Source organism: Hemibagrus wyckioides, linkage group LG03 (assembly GCF_019097595.1).
Source record: "Hemibagrus wyckioides isolate EC202008001 linkage group LG03, SWU_Hwy_1.0, whole genome shotgun sequence".
In the NCBI taxonomy this organism is placed as follows: Eukaryota; Metazoa; Chordata; class Actinopteri; order Siluriformes; family Bagridae; genus Hemibagrus; species Hemibagrus wyckioides.
In genome coordinates, this window is record NC_080712.1 from 3,465,146 (window position 1) to 3,475,145 (window position 10,000).

The window sequence follows — 10,000 nt, forward strand, 5'->3', positions numbered from 1 at the left end:
ATAACTGACTGATGATGATGAAGATGATGATGAGGAGAAACCTGTCATAAAATAAAAAATAAACAGAGACTGCTAGTGAAAACCTCCTCAGATGATACCTACATATGTTTAATGATTTATTAGGAATCATGCGATTATCCAATCACGTGTCAGATCTGAGTAATGAACATCAGAAGGAGGGAAAGGTCTGATCTCAGGGAGAGTGACAGTGACAGGGCTGTTAGTGTCGTGTCAGTAGATCTCCTGAGAACATCCATGAGGTCAGAGGTCAGACTGGTTTGAGCTGAAAGGAAGTGAAACAGGTAACCATCTCAGATGGTTCTCCCTATGGAGTCAGCTGAAGAACCAGAACCTGTCCAGGGTCAGGGTCAGGGATCTGACCCGGAGGCTATCCTGGGAATTTTGTGTCATCATGGATTGGGCACAAGATTAACACACACACACACACACAAATGTATGTGGGAGGTCGAGGAACCTGGAGAACCTGGAGGAAACCTTTACAGACAAAAAGGAGAGCATGCTAAACTCCAGACAGACAGAACCCGAGGTCATTGTGATGCTAGTCTCTCGCTAGTGCTCTTTATGCTAATGAAGTCCAGTCTGTACATATCATGGATAATCTGTTGATCCTGGACTTTAGGATGGATTTCAGACTCTTGGTTTGGTTTATTTAACACAGAGTCATGTGGTGAAGATCATCGTCCTGGAACAGTAAAGACTTTTCAACGTCTTGCTCCACAAAAATCACACGCTAGCGATTTAAAAAACCCTTCTGAAGTGGTGATGAAGGCCGCGATTCATCCTGCTCCTCACTCACTGGTGCTGGCACATTTCTATTCTGCTACAACACACACACACACACACACTCACACTCAGGGGAAAAAAATACCTTTATACATTTCAAAGCCTCGGTGGGCGAGCACACGTTCCGGTTAATCAGAAAAATTTGCAAGCTCACGGTCCTGAGACACGAGAGGACGGCGAAGCAGAGACGTGAAGCGGGACGGCGAGCGGCGGACAGCGGTGTGTCAACACCATCACCTTCCTCACCATCTTCATCACCATGTAACATTAACGACACACACTCCTCATTCTCACACCGGGAGAGTACACACTCTGTAGGATTTACTCTCTGTGTGTGTGTGTGTGTGTGTGTGTGTGTGTGTGTTAAATTCGGGATGTGTTCTCTTACTTTAGGAAATCGCTTGACTTGAAGAAAAAATGACTAAAAATTAAATGAATAAACAAACAACTTAAAAAAGAGAGAAAAAACTGAATTAGGTTTAAAAAAGAAGTAAATTAACTAAAAATAAATGTAAAAATTTAAATAAATGTAATAATTTAATTTGAATAAATGAAGAAAATAAATAAATAAATAAATAAAATAATTTCATTAATTAAAATAATACATGTAATAATTTAAATAAATACATGTAATAAAAAATGAAAAAATAATAAATAAATAAATAAATAAATAAATAACACTAACAATCCTTAGCTACATAAAATGTTTACATTTTATTTATTTTTATTATTTTTATTTTATTTTTTATTTTTATTTCATTTATTGAATTTATTTTATTGGTTGGTGGATTTATTTAATTACTTATTTATTATTTAATTAATTAATTAATTTATCTATCTATTTAGTTAGTTAGTTAGTCAAAGCACAATTTTCCCCTCACGGTTTCACTCTGAAAGCACCGACGCCGACACCAATATACGTACCAGGAAAATCATTCCCACTCAAATGACAAACAGAGCAGATACTGGGGTGGGTTTCCAAACTAAAATGAATAAATAAAAATAAAAATAAATCCAATAAATCAGGGTGTGAATTCCCTGGAGTTGTTGTGTTGTTAGTGTCATTTTATTTAGAATAATCACATTCAGATTTTATTCGTCTCACACACACACACACACACACACACACACAGACAGTCCGCCATGCAGTGAAAAGCTTTTCCACTGTCTGTGTCATAAAAATAGAGCTACAATAAAAATAGAAATAGAATTATCCAGACAGTAAAAAAGGGGGAAATGTATAATAATATTAAATATATAAATAAATATAAACAAAAAAATTATTTCTCTCTGTGAACTTCTTTTTATACCTAGTCTTAAAACTTATTTTAACACACACACACACACACACAGAGCCTTCTAACATTCCACTAAGTTAGAGGGAGAGATTTTATACAGACAGCATGGCACACACAGACCAGTGTGTGTGTGTGTGTGATGGCTAGTGCCCCCGGGGCAGCCCCGGGCTGGTGGGCAGCAGATTTTGGCAGTGACAGCTAAGCTACGTCCTCTCTCAGCCTGTCCAACAGCGTCCATAAGAGAGTTCACAGTTGGAAAACTTTCTCTCTACATACACACTGCATGGATGTGTGAGACCCACACACACACACACACATTCTGTCCACTGAACCTGAACAGCGAATCAGAGACCAGCACTTAACCTCACGTCCCCCAGTCAAGGGTCCAACCTTTGAGGACAACAATGTCCAGAGTGTGAAAAGAGACGACGCCTTTCACAGGACGAGCCGAGCAGCCTGTCCATGTCCGAGCGGAACAAACCATTCCTCTACCCGAGGGGGGGGGATTGGTGTTGGTGTTGGTATTTGGGGGGTGGGGGGTTGGGTGAAGTGTGAGATACACAACTTTCCATCTATCTACGATCCCGATATATCTCTACACAATTCTTCAGAAGTTTGAAGGATTCTGATTTCAGATGAAGGAGATGTTTACTGTAACACTGATGGAAGGAGTCTCCAGTATCAGAGGTAAAGCTATTTAGTTGTTTGTTGCGGTTTCTTGTTTCTATAGCGACCGTAACATAAGTGGGGAACTTATTTCCATGGAAACTATAAACGGATAAAAAGTAACACGAAAATATGTAGAATAATAATTTAATAATAAGAAGAATAAATTTTTGTGCTAGAGTATTTACTGAAACATGCTGTGTGTGTGTGTGTGTGTGTGTGTGTGCGTGTGTGTGTGTGTGAATCCGAGTGTGTTGATCGCACAGTTCAGCCTCATTTCCAAGTCATTTTCCGCAACTTTTCTGACTGAGAGCGTCGAGCCGAGCTCGCCGCCTGCATCGTCGCGTATCACAGAGTCCGTCTGCTTGTGTGTGTGTGTGTGTGTGTGTGTGTTTTAGCGTACAGCAGAATTGCTCATTTCAGGCATGTATGGAGTTTGTCAGTGTGTGATCACTCGTAAATAAACGCGGCAAAACACGACTGCTGTGGAATATGCTGGATTATCATCGGAGAAAAGAAAAGAAAAAGAAGAAAAAAAGTTTTCTTCTTGAAGTGTTTTATTTTTCTTTTTGCTACAGAAAACTATTACAGATTTTTTTTTAAGCAATAAATAATAAAAACGGTAAAAACAAGTCACTTCCTGTTTTGATTATTTTTCTCTCTCTTTACATTAAAAAAACAATAAATAAATAAATAAATAAATAAATAATATAATATAATAAATTAATAATAAATAAAAAATAGAAATAAATAAAAGCAGCATATCATGTTACATCAAAGCATTAATCCTGACCAATCAGAATTCAGAAATGGAAAGGGCGGAGCTATGGGATATTTGAAGGACATTGTTTTTAATAAACAGTCAGAGTAATTGATTTATTTGTGTATATTTATTTATCAATAAAGAAGGAGATTTTATACACACACACACAGTGTAATGCTGTACCCACACACTCCTCACACACTCTCAAAAATTCCATTCACTCCGATTCATTATTAATTTATCGGATAAATCTGACGTGTTTGACACGGTGTGTGTGTGTGTGTGTGTTTCGCCGTTCAGATGCGAGGCATTTTATTTAACTTTTATTTTAAAGCTAAATATTAATACCTCTCACTTCTCTATTACACTTTAAAATCAATATACAGAGAAATGTGTGAGGTCTTTACACACACACACACACACACACACACACAGAGTAAATAGAGGTAAGAGATCCAACTTCAAACACAAATGTAAGATTCCAGCAGACACAGAGTATTATGGGATGCATGAAATAAAAATACAGCAATAATGCAAGTCGTGTGTGTGTGTGTGTGTGTGTGTTCCCAGTCTAAACATCGGAAATTACATAAATCCATCTCCCCCTCAGGCTCTGTCACTGGACCAGAACCACACACACACACACACACACACACACACACACATGGGCCTTCACTTACACTTAAAAGGTTACAGGACAGAAAACATTTGTTTAAAATCACTAGAACAAATATTTGTTTATTCACAACAAACAACAAAATTCTGACTTGTTCACTACATAGTGCACTAACCTAGAGAGAAAGAAAGTCTTCCTTATCATAACTCTCGTTATAATCTTCCTCTACCTTCTCATTATTATCAACATCTTCATCATCCTCATCATTACCTTCCTCATCCTCATCATTACTCTTGTCATAAACGTCCTCCTCCTCCTCTTCCTCCTCCTCATCATCATCTTCCTCATCCTCATCCTAAATCTCATCCTCCTCATCCTAAATCTCATCGTAATCTTCCTCCACCTCATCAGCATCATCATCATCCTAATCTGCATCCTCATCATAATCTTCATCATCACTACTCTCGTCATAATCTTCATCTTCCTCATCATAAATCTTGTTATAATATTCCAATACCTTCTCATCATCACCATCATCATCATCATCATCATCTTTCTCATCCCCATTAATACTCTTATCATAAACATCCTCATCATCCTCATCCTTCTCCTCCTCGTCATCATCATCATCATCATCATCATCATCAGCATCCTCATCATAACCTTCCTCATCATTACTCTCATCATAATCTTCTCCTTATTCTTCATCATCATCATCATCATCAATACTCTTGCCATAAACGTCCTAATCTTCCTCATCATAAATCTCGTCATAATCTTCCTATACCTTATCATCCTCCTCCTCCTCCTCCTCCTCATCATCATCATCACCTTCATCATGCTCATTACCCTCCTCATACTCATACTTCTGAGTTGCTTGACTCTGATTGGTCAGCAGATGTTGATTAGTTTTCTAAATCTGCAGCTTTGACAGTATCGCAGGTTTATATGAACGTCTTCGCTCTGATACGTTATTCTAGTAAAGCTCTGATAGGCTCGGATGGTTACCATGGTAACGGCTCCTTCACATGGACGTGTACGTGCAAATAAAAATAATAATAAATAATAAAATCATGTAACTGATATGCTGATATGGAGATTACAATAAAACTAACATTAATAATAATAAAATAAATAAATAAATAAATAAATGAATAAATGAATAAATGAATAAATGAATAAATGAATTAATTAATTTATTTATTTATTAATTAATAGATTATTAATAATAAAAAATAAATAAATAAATAATAAAGGCATTTTCACTATGTTTTTTTTGGGAGGTAAAGAATTTTTGTTTTTAACTAAAAAAAATGTCAAATATCATAATATTAGCAATTAATTAGTAATTAATAATATTAGTAATTAATTCAACTGAAACCAGTCTAATACTTTTCAGTAATTTTTTTTCAGACATGAAGAGCTGAGAATTTCAGATTTTTGGCATTTCAGAATTCTGACATGAGCAGCTTTAATACAGGAAGTGAATCAAACGCAGGTATGAATTAAAAATCTGCACGCTAAGTAAATGTAGCAATACTGACACTATTTATAATAGAGCTATAATAGAGTTATAATAGAGTTTCATTCCACTACCCATTAAAACTGTTAATAAACACTGAAGTATAAAATGAGCTCTGGACTGTTCTGAGGTCTCTGACCGATGAATAAAAGCAGAGGGGAATAAAATAAACAGGTTTGGTGTGATGATGGAGGTCTGAGAGCTAATGATTCTCAGGTATGTGATTCGGACTGATGTCATTCCACAGAGGGGCAGTTTGAGGTCAGGGGGCAGAAACCTGATGCCCGTGCTGTAGGGCTGAACACTGTGGGAAGAAGAAAAAAACCCAAAACACGTGAACCCCAAGGCGACTGGACGGAGCCGGCGTGTCTCAGGGAGGCGTGTGAGTGTGAAAGAAGACGCCGAGGTGGAACACGGACACACAGCGCTAATGAAGCGGCTAATCTGCCGAGCTCACGCTGGACTTTCTGACTGCAGGAAGTGTGTGTGTGACTACACAATGACTCCAGGCTGAGATACAGCAAACCAGCTGCCCGCTGCAGTCTGAGGAACAAGAGCAGCTCTGATCTGGACACACGTCCAGTGTTGAGCAGCTCTGATCTGGACACACGTCCAGTGTTGAGCAGCTCTGATCTGGACACACGTCCAGTGTTGAGCAGCTCTGATCTGGACACACGTCCAGTGTTGAGCAGCTCTGATCTGGACACACGTCCAGTGTGGAGCAGCTCTGATCTGGACACACGTCCAGTGTGGAGTAGCTCTGATCTGGACACACGTCCAGTGTTGAGCAGCTCTGATCTGGACACACGTCCAGTGTTCAGCTAAAACACCACTTTTTATTTCTTTTTTATTTCTTTCTCTTTTCTTTACAGTGGTATGAGGTGTTAAGGAGAACAAAGAAACACTGATATCAGACGTTTCACACTCTGAGAGAGAGAGAGAGAGAGAGAGAGAGAGAGAGAGGGAAACTGGAACTATTTTTGCTGACATTGTGATTTATCTTTCTGCAATAAATGCATTTTAAAGATAAGATTAGTCCATTTTTTTTCAAGATTAGCTTATATATAGAATTAGCTTATATATATATATACACAGAGAGAGAGAGAGAGAGAGAGAGAGAGAGAGGGAAAATTGAATATTTTGCAAAGTGTACTATGTTGTAGTATGTCATATAAACGATTGTGTAGGCTAGTGTTTTAAAAAAATATATATACTGTTAATTTAGAAAAAAATAAAAAATAAAGTATTGTATGGGTTAAAGCTGAGAGAAATCTATCTATCTATCTATCTATCTATCTATCTATCTATCTATCTATCTATCTATCTATCTATCTATCTATCTATCTATTCACTTCTAAGTACTATTTAAAGTAACCTCACCGCAGTGTTATCGCATCATAAATGATAAGAGCCAATCAGGATCCAGTATGGAAATGGATCACTGATGATGACACACTTCATAATAAAAATCCATTTGAATCATTTCTTGTCTCTCTGCATCGAAAAAAAAACATCATGTGGTGCTACTTCAGTGCGGTAAAATTAGAAAGATAAATTCCTTTGGCAGGATAAATTCTGTGTAACTGTGTAGTGAGGTGAGAAGTGTAAATGTAACAGCTTATATAACACATATATATTTTTAAAATGATTTTTTTTCATCTTGTTAAAAGTGCTTGAAACATACGCAGGTGTATGGCAAATAAATAAATAAATAAATAAATAAATAAAAATGGAATAATTTTCATTGCCATGCAGACACTAATGTAGACACCTCTTCTGTGAGAAATATTTTTTCATCATCTGGGCGGTGAAATTATTATTTCTATAAAAATAATTTTTTAATTTCTATAACCTTCTTTATTTGCCAGTCACCAAAATGTAGATCATGTAGAAGCTGATCCCCCCCCTTCAGTTCTCTTCTACACAAGCCCTTTATTATTGCAAATTAAATTAAATTAAATTAAAAATATAAAATATATAATAAACATTTATTAATTAGTAAATAAATAAATAACATTTTTATCTAAAAAAAAAAGGATAGAAAAAATAAAAGTAAATAAAATTGTTCTAGAATATTGGCTACTATTTATAACATTTCTGCTCCATAAATTAAACGTAAATTTTTCCAGATCTATTCTTCCAGATGTGTGCCTTGTTACACATCTAACTATGACTTTACATTAGATTTATTAATATTACAGTATATGATAAATATGACTATATATGTATGTATTTATAAATTTAGTTAAAGAGTTAGTTTCCCCTGTATTATTAATAAATACACACATATTTCTGGACACACATCCAGTGAGTGTTATTGCATCATAAACAGCACGAGCCAATCAGAAGCCACTACACAAATGAGGATCGGGTAACAGCGGTGTGGTACGCAGAATTCGGAATGTTATTATTATTATTATTATTATTATACTTTATTATTCTATTATAATAATAACATATATTATAATATTTTCATGATGACTGCAGATGCTCTTTTGCAGTTTTCTGTCGTCCAGTGACTTTTTTTTCTCCTTTTTCCCCCCTTTTTTTAATTGTCTTATACGATTAAATTGAATGCATAAAGGCAAAAATAGCGGTTATGATATGAGTCACATTGGTAATTATAATTAACTTCACTTCATAAGGGAATGACTTCCTTTTATAAACTCATTTATCGCTTGACATTACAACTCATTTAAGTCGCTTTTTTTATCCATTAATTAGTGCCAGGGAATTTTATTTATTTATTTATTTATTTATTTATTTATTTATTTATTTACATATTTATTTATTTATTTGTTGTTTTTTTATTATATAAGTGTCTATTATTTATTTTTTATTTTATTTATTAATTAATTTTATAAGTGCCTTTTCATCTGTTTATCGATTTTATTCATTTGACAAGCTTTCATTTTATTTTTTATTTTTTATTTTCCCTCTGATTTAAAACGCCTCCATTTTAGCCAGAACGCTCGGGTGTCCTGGAAAAGTCTTTTCTGTAATCTTTTATTTCGATCGATCATAAGAGACGGAGTTTAAATTTACACTAATCCCCGCTGTTATGTGCTTACGAAGCTGAGCCGAGTGCTTCGAGAAGCATAAACCGAGGTGTGATGTCTCCCACAGGTCATTTGGGGGAACGTGGATCCTGTGGATCTCGTGGAAACTGCCACACACACTAAAATGCATGTGTGTGTGTGTGTGTGTGTGTGGGATGGGGAGGGTTTGGGTTACAAATAGCTAAACATAATACACTACTTTTCCACTTTCCTACTTGTAAAGATGAGAAAACTTTACCGCAATAAAACGAGAGGCTAAAGGGGAGGACAGGAGAGAGACGGAGAGAGAGAGAGAGGGCGGAGACGAGGACGAGGCGGGGGTCGAGCGTGTTCTCGGTGGTCAGCAGTGTGAGTCTCGCCGGGGGCCGATTGCCCTGATTAGTGTGTTTTGTTATCCGTTTGGTGCACGAGGGAAATGCGTTACGTGTGTGTGATAAAAACTAAATTTACTCTGTTGCTGTGGGAAATGAAGCTCGTCTTAAATTAAATAACAGTTCCTGTGTTTGGAAAAAAAAAAAGAAAAAAAAAAAGAAAGAAAGAAAGAAAGATGTTAAATTAGAAATTTAATAAAATAAAATTCAATAGAAAAATGTAATTGAATTTATTGTATTACTTAAGAATAAAAAAAAAGAAAAAAAGGAAACTGGGTTCATGTGTAACGTGTAAAAACAATCCCATAAATTCCAGGGAATTATTAATGATGGAATTTAAATCAACTATTCATTAATTTTATTAGCATTATATGAGAATAGCAGAAATATTTAAATGTTTATTTTTCTCCTTATATTATTGTTATTATGAATTATTATTATCTTAGATGTGGCTGCTTTTATTCCATTCATGATCTCTTTAAAGGAAAAGGTCACTAGATACACACGCACACACACACACACACACTACTTTAGGGAGTGCTGCTGAGATTAAGAAAACAAAGAGAGAGAAAGAGAGAGAGAGAGAGAGAGAGACAGGGTTGTGGAGGATAAAATGAAGGTGTGAGAGCTCTGGCTCTTCTTCAGCTCTTCCTCCTCTCACCTGTCAAGAGGGAAAACGAGTCTGAATTGTGAGTTCGCATATTAATGAGTCGCATTCATACGGTTCTCAGGTTCCTTCTTATCAGTCATCAGGTGTGGCCTTTAATATAATAGCGCTTTCTGAATTATTATAAAGCGTGGATGCGTCCGTCTCTCTCTCTCTCTCTCACTCTCTCTCTCTCTCTCTCTCACTCTGTCTGTCTGTTATGAAGTTGTAAAACAAAGCCTGAGCTAAATCTTA

The 10,000-nt window shown here is 36.0% G+C and overlaps 1 protein-coding gene across 4 annotated transcripts in view; it reads right to left on the reverse strand.

Moving 5' to 3' along the window:
* The window catches only part of tenm3 (teneurin transmembrane protein 3), a 446,382-nt gene that overhangs the window by 427,066 nt on the left and 9,316 nt on the right, over positions 1 to 10,000 (reverse strand). The gene's annotated exons all lie outside the window — the stretch shown is intronic.